Here is a 13,594-nt window from a genome sequence, read left to right as displayed (position 1 = left end):
TCTAGGTACGCAGCATTTAGATCCTGCTTCAAGGAAACGAGGGATTCCAGGAGGCAAAGATGAGTGAGAATAGCCAATACAAAGGGACAGAAACTGGAGATGGAAAATTTTTTTTCTTGGGAACAGCAGGTATGCCAGTATAACTGGATATTAGAATGCATGGAGGGGAACGACGGGTAAGAAGCTAGTGAAGGTAATATAGAACCAGGTTGTAAAGAGCAATTCTGTGTCCCGAAGGTGAGTATGTGTATTTCATCTTACAGGTAACAGATGGCTGCTGGAATTTACATACTCAGACTTGTGCTTTATACTTCGCAGCTGTGTGGAGGATAGATTGGGGTAGGGAGAAACTTGAGGCAGGAAGGCCAATAACCAGGCTATTGCAACCATCCTGATGAGTAGTGAGTGACAGAAAGGGATATATATATTTGATGTGAAATTAGAAACAAAGTTTAGCAATCGATAGGTCATTTGAGGTGAGTAAGAGTGATTTGAGTGTAACACTGAAGTTTGGAACCTGAGTGACTAAAAATGGTGATCTTGACAGAAATAGGAAAATTAGAAAGTGAACTAGGTACAAAGAGCATGGGCAGATAACAAGTTGTTTTAGATTTGCAGAGTTTGATATGCCAATGGAACATCCATTTTAAAGTGTTGAATAGTCATTTAGTGGTGTGGTATTGAAGGTCAGGAGAGAGACTAAGGCTGGATATGTACATCAGGGAGTCATCTGTATAGAGATGATAACTGAATCCAAGAAAACTGATGAAATTACCAAGTGAGAGAGAGAAGAGGAATGAACCCAGGACACAACTTCAGTATACACTCAGTTCGGGTTAGTAACATGTATGATAATTCAGCAAAGGAGAATGAGAAAGAGCAGACAAACAAATAAATGAAGCAAAAGAAAACTGTCACAAAAATACAGAGAAGAGGGAATATCCAGAAGAAGAGGGATGCTGCAGAGAGGTCAAAAAGCATGAGGACCCAAAAAAGCCATCAACTTTGCTAATTAATTTGTAATTTTGGAGAGAGCAGTTTAAGTTGAGCAATGAGATTGTAAGCCAGAATGCAGAGGGTTTAGAATTGATTTAATTTCACAAAGATTCTTCTGTAATGTCCTTCATATTTTGAAATTTTTTATAATAATCCTTGATAAATTCATAGTTTAAAAAATAAAATTAAGGAAAAAAGTGAGAGAAGAGAAAATGAAGGTGTCAAGTATAGACACCTTTTTCTAGGACTTTGGCTGAGAAAGAAAGATAAGCTATGGGACATTAAGACGTAGAGGACATACAGCTGCAAGAGTAATTTTCCTTAAACATTGATTTTACCATATGACTCAGTCAAGTCCAGTGGCTTTCTTTTTCTTCTGGGATAAAGTATAAACCTCTGTAAAAATTTTAAACCCTACTCAGTCTCTCCCCAACCTATCTTTTCATCTTCATTGAACACTACTTTCTCTCCTGCACTCTATAGTATGACTAAGCTGGACTTCTCTCTAGTCCTCACACATGCCACTCCATCTACAAATTCTGCTTTTGCAATGGCAGTCCCACATACTTTGGCAGCAGTGTGGAGGAAAGAGTAGGGAAGAACTTGAGTCTTGAAGGCTTTAACTAAGGTAGTGGTTGTGTGAGAAAAGAAAGATAATATGGAGGTGCTGCCAGAGTAGTGATTTTCTCTGTAAATGAAGATGTGACTATGTGACTGTCTTAATTGATAAACTCTTAAGGCTCCGTATTGCCTCCCTTTTCAACTGGGCCCCATCCTATCTTTCTAATCTGTCTTTCTTTTTCGCTGAAATGACATTGCATCTATCATCTCCATTTCTTTTTACTGATTGTCCCTCATTCCTGGAATGCTCTCCCTCCTTACCTCTGCCACATAGACTCTCTTTCTTCCTTCAGAAATAAAGTTTAAGTACCACCTTCTACACGAAACCTTTCCTGATCACTACAACTGTCAGTGCCCTCCAACCCAGAGTACCTTATATTTAACTACTTTGTAAGTATATGTATTCTTTTTATTTTTATTTTTTATGTACATACACACATATACATATACATATATATTTATATCTCCTATGATATCTTGCTGGCCTTTGTGGCAAACACTTCCAGTCCCAACTACCAGGGATACAGAGGCTGGTGAATCTCTTCAGCCCTGGAGTTCTGAACTGCAATGTGTTGAGCTTAATTAATAGTATTACGTACAGAATCAGTGTGGTTAGCCCTTGGAAGCATGGGGCAGGAGGGGAGGATGGGCGGCTTAGGGTGGCCCAGGTCAAGCTCTAAATATAGCAGGTCAGAGCTTCCATGCCAGTCACTGGTGGGATCAGGCCCATAAGTAGACACCCCCATTTCTCCAACATCCCATATCCTTTCCCCTACCTGCATGAGGAGACTTATTTTTGAAAACAATAAAAAAGAAGGTAGGCTTCTTGAGGTTAGGAACGACTTTACTTTTGTCTTTGTATTCCTGGTGTCCAGCACAGTGCCTGGCACATAATAGGGTAGTTCTTTTACAAATGCTTATTGATTGATTGATTTTAATGAGGACTTCTGTAAATGAGTTTGTCACAATAGAAAGGATATAAATTCAAGAGCTATTTTAGAAATAGAATCAACAGGACTAGGTAACTGAATATGAGTTAAAGGGAAAGATCAAAGACAATGCCAAGATTTTGGACATGAATGATTGGTTGAATAAATGATTTAATTAATCAGAAGGAGGAGGAAGGTGTTTATGGAATATCCAGGAGCAAGTTTCCTAGTGATTGATAAATTATTGTTTAGAAGAGAATTCACAGCTGGAGACAATATAATTCAGGGATCATTGGTCAATTCTTCAACAAGCACTTTTTAAGTGCTTACTTTGTGCCAGGTGCTGTGCTTAGTGATAGAAACACAAAAACAGGCAAAAAAAAATAGTCCAGCCTTCAAGTAGCATATAAATAGGATGGAGATGGAGAGGGAGAGGATGAGCAGAGTTATCTAACTGAATTATCCAGTTCAGGTAGCTTGGACTACTCACAGGTTGTGTTTGTCCATTTTCGAAAAGGACCATGACATCAGGGAGATGATATAGACATGACTTGCAGTTGACATTGATTAGAGTGAGGGAGGGCTGTGCAAAATCACCAGCTTCACTTTTTCCTCCAGAGTTACCTGGGTCCAGTGACCAGATATTCATTAGGATAACTGGAGATGGCCCAGGATGCAATAGGAGATCCTGCCTTTTAGGCTAAGGCCTTTTCAGGTTCTCCCTTTGAATGAGGCAATGCTCATTCAGTGAATAGGCCTCTCCAAAGGAAAATAAATTTTGATGGCTGGAAGCTGCCCAGTTAACTTGGGTTTTACTGACTAGATTCTTTCCTCTCTTCCTCCATCCCTTCCTCCTTCCCTCCTTCTTCCCTCCCTCCCTCTCTCCCTCCCTTCTTCCCTCCTTCTCTCCTTCCTTCCTCCCTCCTTCCCTCTCTTCTCCCTCCTTCCCTCCCTCTTCCCTCCTTCCCTTCCTCCTCCCTCCCTTCCTCCCTCTTTCACTCCCTCTCTCCTTCTTTCTCAGACCATACCTTAAACCTGTTTCGCTTTGGAGCTCATAGATTGGACTACAATAGGTCCCTGCCCAAGCACCACTTAATGACTGTATTTTGGGTCCTCCTGGCTCAGAGTGAATGTCACTAATAACTGTTTCTCTTTTGACCCCAAACCCTGAGTCTTTCCCTCCCAGTTAGGTTTTTTTTAAATTAGAGGTGCTATCCCTTGATTCGCTTCTTTAAGAGGCCTGCCTCACTCAAATCAAAGTCAACTGCAAGTCATGTCATTATTTCTCTGATGTCATTGTCCTTTTCAAAAACGAAGGACAAAGAAAACACAACAAGATTTCTAATGGGAGAGACAACATAAAATGACTAGATGTAAACAAGATACGTGCAGAGTAGATGGAAGTCATTGTGAAGAGGGAGACCACTAGCAGCTGGGGGACTGGGAAAGGTCTTTTGCAGAAATTGGGCTTTTAGCTGAGTGTTGAAGGGGTCCAGGGAGACTAAAAGGAAGAGGTGAATGAGCATAACTTTCCAGACATGGGAGACAGCCAGTACAAGTCAAGGAAATGGGAGATGAAGTGTTTTATTGAGGAACTGCAAGTAGGTCACTATGGCTGAATCATAGTGTGTAGGTGGGAGTAAGGTATAAGAAGGCCAGAAAAGTAGGAAAGGATCCAGGTTATGAAGTGATTTAAATGCCAAACAAAGGAGTTTTTATTTGATCCTGAAGGTAATAAGGAGACACATTCCTTGGTGTGATGTGATCACATTTTAGAATTACCTTAGTATTTGAGTGAAAAATAGATTGAGGTGTGGAAAGACTTGAGGAAGGGACAAGACTTGCATAGTTCAGCACTTCTTAAACTGTGGGTCACGACCCCATATGGGGAACCACTGTCAAGGGGAAAAACTTTAAGAAGCCCTGGATCCTAGATGAGACATGATGAAGTTCTGAAATAGAATTGTGAGAGAGACAGGGGAAATATACTAGAGATATTTTGAAAAAGATTTAGGTATGTGGGGTGAGTGAGAGTAAGGAGTTGACACAGAAATTGTGGGCTTCAGTGACTGGGAGTGATGCCATATCAGTCATAGAGGTGTTTGGAAGTAGGAAGACCTTGGGAAGAAAGAGATTGAATTCTGTTTTCCACAGGATGAGTTTGAAATGCTTATGGGACTGTCCAATTTGAGATTTCAAGAAGCAATTAGAGATTTGTGACTATTGATCAGCAGAGACACTATGAGCAGGGGATAGGGAACCTGCAGCCTCAAGGCCACAGGTGGCCTTCTAGGTTCTTGAGTGTGGCCTTGAGGCTGTAGGTTCCCTATCCCTTGCTCATAGTGTCTGTGCTGAGCAATAGTCACAAATCTCTAATTGCCTCTTGACTGAGTCCAAGTTTTACAGAATCAATCCTTTTATTAAGGGGAATTGTTTTGTGAAATTTGGATTCAGTCACAGGGCTGCACCAGAGGACCTAGAGGGCCCCATGTGGCCTTGAGGCTGCAGATTCCCCATCCCTGCCTAGTGAATGATTTGCATAAAGATAATAATTGGGTTGGAGCTCTGATTCAATCCCCAAATGCGATTGTATAGGGAGAAAGGAGCCCAGAACAGAGTCTTGGGGAAAACCCAGTTAGAGCGCATAAAATTGAAAAGTTTTTTGAGTTCCATCTTGTGTTATGTTTTGTTTTGTTTGAGTTTTTCCTCATGATTTCTTCCATTCATTTTAATTCTTCTATGCAACATGAATGATGTGAAAATGTATGTTTAATAAGAATGTATGTGTAGTAGATCATGTTTGTGTGCGTGTGTTTTTGTGCAACAAGTTTTGATTTGTTATATGATTTCTTCCATTTATAGCATGACTATAGTGACAACGTACTTAATAGGAAAGTATATGTAGAATCTATACAGAATTGTATGCTGTCATGGGGAGGGAGGGGGGTAGTGGGGAGTAGGCGTGGGGGGGATAAAATCTTAATTTTATGACAATGATTGTAAAACATTAAAAAATAATAATAATTAAATTAAAAAAAAAAAGAATGTATATGTAGAACCAATATAGAATTGCATGCCATCTCAGGGAGGGAGGGAGAGTGAGGGAGGGGGAGAAAATCTAAGACTTATGTAGGTGATTGTACAAAACTGAAAACAAATAAATTTTTTAAAAATTTAAAAAAAAAAGGTTTTTGAGTTCCAAATTCACTTCCTTCCACTCATCCCCTGCCCTCTGGAGAAAACAAGTAATGTGTCAGTTATACATGTTAAGTCATGAAAAACATTTCTATATTAGCAATGTTGCAAAAGAAAACAGAGAAAAAAACACAAGAAAAACAAAGAAAGTAAAAAAAGTATGCTTAGATTTTTCACTGAGTTCATCACTTTTATCTCTGGAGGCAGATAGTGTTTTTCATCACAGGTCCTTTGGAATTGTCTTGGATCATTGTGTTGATCAGAGAAATCTTTCACATTTGATCATCCTTATAATGTTGCTATTACTGTGTACAATGTTCTCTTGGTTTTGTCACTTCATTTTGTATCTATTCATATAAATCTTCCCATGTTTTGGATGAAGAATTTAGAAAGGAAACGGAAAAGTAACTATTGGACAGATAAGAGAGAAAATCAGGAGAAAGTATCAAGGAGTGAGTGATCAGCAATGTTAGACATTGCAGAGAATGAAGGAAGATCCAGATTGAGAAAAGGCCATTAGATGTCAATTAAGATATAATTGGTAACTTTAGAGAGGGCAGTTTCAGCTGAATAATGAAGTTGGAGGCTAGATTATAGAGGGTTTAAAAGAAAGTCTGAGATTGTGAAGGTATTGAGTATAGATGGCTTCCCAAGGAGTTTATCTGTGAAGGAGAGGAAAGGTATAGGAAGATAGCCAGAGTGAATTTTAAGGATGGGGGAGACATAGGAATGTCAGCAGCAGGAAAGGAGCCTGCAGACAGGGAGAGGTTGAAACCAGAGTAGGGACGATAGGACAATTTGCTGGAGAAGTCAGAAGAGGATGGAATTAAGGGTGCATGTAGAGGGACTGGTCTTGGCAAAGAGAAGGGCCATCTTTTTGTCTCAGAATGGAGTTAAAAGGAAGTAATGGAGGAAATACGAGACCAGCAAAGGGGCAGGTAGAACTTTTGGTTTATTTTATTACTATTATTTTTTTGTTTGCAAAGGTGAAGTCCTCAGTTTTGAGAGTAGAGGGAAGGGTGCCTTGGGGGGTTTGAGGAGAAATTGGAAGTTTTGGTGATGAGAATAAAATAAGTAATCTATTAGGAACAGAATGTTTGTCTTGTAGTGAGGACCCAATTGGGATTTGTTGTTCACTCATTTCAGCCCTACCCAACTCTTCATGACCCCATTTGACGTTTTCTTGTCAAGGATGCAAGAGTGATTTGTCATTTCCTTCTCAACCTCATTTACAGAAGAGGAACTGAGGCAAAAAGGTTGAAATAACTTGCCCAGGGTCACACAGCTAAGTGTCTTAGACCAGATTAGAACTCAGGAAGATAAATCATCCTGACTCCAGGCCACTCTATTCACTGGGCCAACTAGCTGCCTCAGTTGGGATTAGATAACATAAATTTGTAGTTGACCTAGTCTGAATAATTTCATGATTTCCTTTAGCTCTGTTCAGCAGCATTTGTGAATATAATGAAAGGAAGTAGATGGTGGAAGTAATTCAAGGTTGAAGCTGTACAAGTCCTGATTGTTGACAAGAAAGGGAATAAAGGAATTGAGAAGCAAGAACAAGATAGAGTTAAGTTGGTTCACCTAGATTTTGAGATGGGGATAATGGGGGTAATTTCAAGGGTAATGGCTTGGGAAAGAAGTTAGGTGTGAAATGAATGGAGGGCATGTTGCAGATGAAGAATGTGGCTGAAACCTAGGGAAAGATAGAATGATAAAAAAATCATCAGATAAAGTAATTTCAGGTTTTGTGAACAAGGAAGTAGAACTCTAAAGGCAAAACAAAGGTTTTGACTACTGTGTATCTGAACTGGAATGGAGGAGGTAGGTCATGAGAATGGGTAAGACTGAGGAACTTGGAAGCTAGGATATTTGAGGGGATATCAGTTTTTATGTTGTAGTATTTTAGTATGAGGACACGAGATGGAGAGAAAAGAATGTGAGCCAGGTACTGAACTCTTTGATGAAGGAAGGAGAATGGCTTAGTGGTCTGATGGAGTGAGCCTGACTCAGATATCCTTTTGGTTCAGGTTTAAGGCTCGGATGAAATGAAACATTCCTGGGTCATTAAACAGTTAAGAAAAATTAGCCATAGCATAGAAAAGATACCTCACAAGGATACTACAGCACTTAGCATTGTTATATGTGGTTGCCTTCCCTACATGGAAACACATCTACTTAGCAGGGCAGAGTGTGTTCAAGATGACTTGAAAGGTCTTGGGACATCTGCCAAGTGTGAAAGGCTTTAACTCTACACATGTGGGCCATTTTATGCTTTTAGGTGGCCAAGAAGCTATGTCAGTATTGTTAGAATCGATCAGAAAGATATTTCATGGGAGGTGAAGCTTGCCAACCAAGTCCAGGGTATAGCTTTGTCACCTTTAAGAGAGAAACTAGCCTAACATGTTGGAAGGGGGAATAGGGATAACTGATCCTATCACAGGCCCACGTAGATAACAGCCACTGTTTGGGACCCCAAAATACTGGCACCCTGGGCCCTACCTGATTGAATTCGATCCAAACCTTCTTTTAGCCAAAGTAAAACAAAGTTTATTAAAGAGTCACCATATTGGTTTGACTTTTAAACCTCTCCATTTGTAATGCTTGTATTTGACAAGCTGACAGATAGAATCTGAGTGCCTTCTTGTAGGCAAAATGGAACTTATATACAGAAAGACTGTGGGAGGGATCTGGGAATATCTGGGGTGAGGGGAAGAAGAATTTAGGGAGGGTCTTGAGAAGGAGTCCAAGGAGGATCTTAATGGGACTTGGGTGACTACAGGTCAGAATTAAGGGAGTGAGATTCTGATGTGATCCTGGGTGGGAAACTGCTGGAGGCAATTGAAAGATAACAGACTATTGCGGGATGGAAGCTGGCTGGGGTGGGAATCAGGCCCAACAATCCAGAGATAATGGACAATGGAAGACCAGGCTAGGTTAAGGTATTAAAAACCAAATTAAGTGGGAAGATTCAAGGATGTTCCCAGAGTCTGTATCTCAACACTACCAGACCTAGTTTGGGTGATAAATTTGGATACCATGAATCTCAAATGAGGAAAAGTTGCTCAGTGAAAGGTGGTTAAAAAAGGGTCTAGAAGTGGTAGTGGAGAGAAAGGAGTATTTTGACTGTCCCCCTGAGACCAGTGAGTTGGGGAATATTAGAGTTAGTCAGCTGTGTGACAGGTACTGTGCTAACTTCTGAGGATACAGAGAAAGGCTAAAGACAATCCCTTTTCTCAAGAACCTCACAGTTCAATGAGAGGGATAACATATAAACATATACTGACAGGCTGTGTAGAGAGTAAATTGGATAATCTCATAGGGGAAGCATTAAGATTAAGTAGAATTGGGAAAGGCTTCTTGAAGCTGAGAGACTTGAAGGAAACCAGGGATACCAAGATGCAGAGATGAAGAGAAAGAGAATTCTAAACATAGGGAGCAGTTGGAGAAAATACTTGGAGTTTTGAGGTGGAATGTCATGTTCAAGGAATAGCAAGGAGTTATATAGGATCACATTATGTGAGGAAGGAGAGAGTAGGGTGTATGATGAATGGAAAGGTAGGAAAGGGTCAGATTATGAAGGGCTTCAGAAGCCTTCAGGATTTTATCTTTGACTTGGAGGTTATAAGGAGTCAGTGAGATTTACTGAATAAGGGGAAGACACCCTCAGATTTGTACTTTAGGATCAATTTGCTAGATGAGTGAAGGATGGACTAGAGGAGGTAGAGACTTTTGACAGGAAGACCAACCACCAGGCTACTGTAATAGTCCATGTGTGAGGACCTGCACCAGGGTTGTGGCAATATCTGAGGAGAGAAGAGGACATTTATGAGATATGTTATGAAGGTAGAAATGACAGGATTTAGCAACTGATTGGATATGGGGGGTGGGACAGAGTGAAAAAGTCTAGGATGTCACCTAGGTTTCCAGCCTGGGTGATTGGAAAGATGGTAGTTTCTATGACAGTAATAGGGAAATTGGTAAGAGGAGGAGGATTTGGGGCAAAAGATAGTTCAGTTTTATACATTTTGAATTTATGATGTCCCTGAAACATCCAGTTTTAGATGTCCAGTAGGTTCTTAGAGATGTAGCATTGGAGGTTCAAGAGAGAGATTAGAGCTGGACAAATATGTCTGAGAATAATCAGTGTAGAGATTTTAGTTGAATCCATGGGAACTGATAAGAACACCAATTGAAATAGTATAGAGGGAGAAAAGAAAAAGGCTGAAGGACAGAGCCTTGTTAAAGAAAATGTAGCTAATCCTGGAAAGGGTTTGTGGGACATGGTGTAATAAAGACCAGAACATGGAATGAGTGAGAATGCGTTTAAGATGAAAGGAATTTTGTTCATTTTGGAATAGGCATTCCAGAGTATATAGTATAAGCAGTGGGCAGATATAGAGTAAACATTGTGGGCAAAGGGTGGGTAGGTGTGAGGCAGTGGTAAATTGAGCATAGAAAATGGAATTTTTTAAATCGAGGGGTTCAGAATCAAAGTTAAGGAGGTGAGAGTTTGCTAACCATTGAGCAGTATAGTTCATTTTGAGTATAGTTTGTTGGTGAAACTATGGGTATGAATGAGATTGGCCAGGGCAGAGATAATAGGAGAAGAAAAAAGGTCTAGGTAAACAATCTTGGGAAATACCTAAGTAATGGGGCAAGGAAGAATATGGAAAATATGACAGTAAGTGGAGAAAGAATAGAATTTGTAGTATCTCTGAAGCCCCCAGGGGAATATCATGAAGGGTGGAAATCTTACCATTATTAAGTGCTGTACAGATTAAGGAATTTGAGGACTCAACAAAGACCACTGAATTTGGTCATTGATGCCCTCTTGAGATAGAAGTTTCAATAGAGTAATGCAAATGGATGCCAGATTAAAAGGGATTAAGGAGACCATAGGAAATGAAGAAGTAGGAGTATCTTTAGACATGGACAGGTTTTTCCAGAAATTTAGTAGTGAAAAGGAGAAAAGAAAAGTGAATGTAGCTAGATGCAAAAGGCAGAATAAAGAGAAGTCTTTTTTAGGTTTGGGAAGACTTGAATATATTTGTAAGCAAGTAGGAAGGAACCATTGTCAAGGGAGAAACTGAAGTTCCATGAAAAAAAGAGAGAGATTAATTGCTGGAGCAAGGTACTGGGAGGATGCCGAAGTGGTCAAGATCAGGTTGTTGTTGCTGTTAGTCTTTCATTCTGGAAGGGGATCATGATATCAGAAGGACGAGGCCATGACTTGCAAGCGAATTGGATTTAAGTGAGGGGGCGCTGTGCAAGGTCACCCAGCCTTGCTTTCTCAGGACAATTGGAGATGGCCTCAGATGCATTGGGAGACCCTGGCCTTTTTAAGCTAAGGTCTTTCCAAGTTCTCACTTTGACTGAGGCAACACCATTCAGTGATTAAGGCTAGTTCAGAGAATTGGGTGTCCTGGAGAAATCTAAAACTTGGTTAAAAAAGAACTCATCATTCCTCACAAACTCACCCCTCTTCCAAACTTCTCTATTTCTATTTAGGGTACCATAGTCATTCAGGTTGGCAATGTCAAAGTCATCTTTGGCTTTTCACTCACTTCACTCCATGTATCCAAACAATTGTCAAGTGTTTTTAGATTCTACCTCCATAACGTCTTTCAAATTGATCTCCTCTCCACTCCAGCACCTTGCTTCAGATGCTCAACACTTTTCACATATTGAAATACTGATAAATGAGTCTCCTAAGCTTGTTACCATGGACTAAATTTTTCCCCTCTTCCAATCCATCCAACACAGAGCTTTAAAAGTATATTCCTAAAATACAAGTGTAACCGTGTCACAGTCCTATTCTGCCAAATCCAGTGCATTCCTCTTCCTTCTGTTTGCATTTAAAGCCCTTCACAACCTGACTTTAGCCTATCTTTTCAGGATTAAACATTACTCCCCGTCACACAGTTAGTGGTCCAGGCAAACTGGTCTCTCTTCTCTGTTGTTTGTGCCTATGCATAGATGTAGTCCCTCCTCATCACTGCCTTTTATAATTCCTAGTTTTGTTCAAGTTCATCTCAGATGCCGCCTCGTACGTTAAAACCTTATTTGATTTCTCCTAGTTCTTAACACTGACGTCCTTAAAGTTACCTTGTATTTATTTTGTATACAGTCTGTGTATACTTATATGTACATGTTTTTTCACTTGATAGAATGTAAACTCCTTGAGGACAAAACCTTTTTCATTTTTGTCTTTACATCCTTAGCACCTAACATATATATAATAAATGTTTATTGATTAATTGGTGAGGAAACCAAAGACCTACTTAAGGTGACAAAGATAGCAGTGAGTGATAGAGCCAGTCATTCAACAAAGAGTCATAAAACAAAGGTCCTCCAAATCCAAATCCTAGACTTTTGTAACCATTGTATTACACTTCAGGAGTGACCAAAAGTCAGGCCTGAGCTAGGCCTCCTGGCCTTTACGCTGGTCTCCTGGTACAAAATCCAATACTTGTAGAAGATCTGTCAATCATCTTCAAGTTTTCATATTCAGGAATCTATCTTGAATAATCTAAATTCCCTACTGTATTTCTTCCCCATGCCCTCCCAGAGTGCTATTCCTTAAAATAAAAAATTTAAAAAGAGGAAGAAAAAAATTCAGCAAAACTAACCAATATGTAGAAAATGTTAGACTTTATACATAGTGTTCGTCATTTGTGGTTCCCCTCCCGTACCCGCTTCTACAAGGCCCCCAGCAAAGAATTAGGGGAAAGGTGATTTCACACATCTCCTCTTTGGGACCAAGCTTTGTTGTTATAATTTATGTATCTTTTGTAATCTCCTCTACCCCTAGTTTGGTTCAGAATTCACAAAGTTCTAAATAAAAGCATATGACTGCTCTTGTGGAGTTCCAGTAGGTAAACTCATCAGCAGGTGTTACTCTCCTGTTCCTCTGGTGAAGAGGGTAGCCAGTGGCCTTTGTAAACTTTACCCCATCATTTATATCTTAATTCAGTGATTTCTTCTACTCCTGCAGCTTGAATGGTCATTTGTATATTGCTAACTTTAAATTCTGTATTACCATTGCCAACTCAGAACTTCAGTTCCATATTTGTAAGTGTGTGTTGTTTTATTTCTACCTTAATGGTCTACTAGCACCCCAAGTTCTATACATTGCAAATTAAAATCATCATCTCCCATTAATCTTTCTTGCTATCACTTAAAATTATTTTTTATTATTATTATAGTCTCCTTTGCAATTACCTAGGCTTCTAATCTTGGAGTTATTTTTAGCTCTCTTATCACATACATCCATTTTGTTGCCTTGTTCTTTTGATTCTACCTTTGTGGATGTATTAGTAAAGAGTAATCACCATAATGAGAAAACCAGAAACTGAAATGGAAAAGTCACTTTCCCTTGTAGTCCATAGTTTCTGACTCTATATAAAATGAGGGATTTGTACTTAATAATCTCAAAGTCCTCTTAGCTGAATTAACCTTGCCCTCTGATACTTAGTTGGTTTCTTAAGTTCCCTTAAGTGTTTAAACTTCCTTGCTTAGTACAAAGTGGTAAGAAAAGTTAGATTTATAGATATAGCATCTTTTTTGAACTTATCTACAGAAATGAATAAAAAAACAAAACCCCGGGAAATTTGAAATAAGAAATGTGATAGGAAATAATTCTTTATCTTATTGTATCTCAAGGGATGGCTACTATAGTTGTATTTGTTTTTTCAGTTTGTTGATTGAATTTGTGATCATATTATTACCTAACGAAAGAAAATGTTTTTAGTTTTTTGCAAATTGAAGGAAATATTTTGGTTTTTTTTAGTGGGGATCCATTTCATATCATGGATTATTCTGAAAATGAATTTTTCCCAAATTTGTTGACC

The 13,594-nt window shown here is 39.3% G+C and overlaps 1 protein-coding gene across 5 annotated transcripts in view; it reads left to right on the top strand.

The window, feature by feature from the left end:
* The window catches only part of TECPR2 (tectonin beta-propeller repeat containing 2), a 153,351-nt gene that overhangs the window by 1,005 nt on the left and 138,752 nt on the right, over positions 1 to 13,594 (top strand). For 2 of the 5 annotated variants that reach the window (XM_072630167.1, XM_072630168.1), the window contains exon 2: positions 1,911 to 2,007. The exons of the other annotated variants lie outside the window; for them this stretch is intronic. The gene's annotated coding sequence lies outside the window, so the exon portion shown is untranslated. The remainder of the gene's footprint in view (positions 1 to 1,910; positions 2,008 to 13,594) is intronic. 5 annotated transcript variants of the gene reach the window in all.

The sequence above is a fragment of the Notamacropus eugenii genome, chromosome 1 (genome assembly GCF_028372415.1).
Source record: "Notamacropus eugenii isolate mMacEug1 chromosome 1, mMacEug1.pri_v2, whole genome shotgun sequence".
NCBI lineage: Eukaryota > Metazoa > Chordata > Mammalia > Diprotodontia > Macropodidae > Notamacropus > Notamacropus eugenii.
This window is presented reverse-complemented; position numbering and strand designations above follow the sequence as displayed.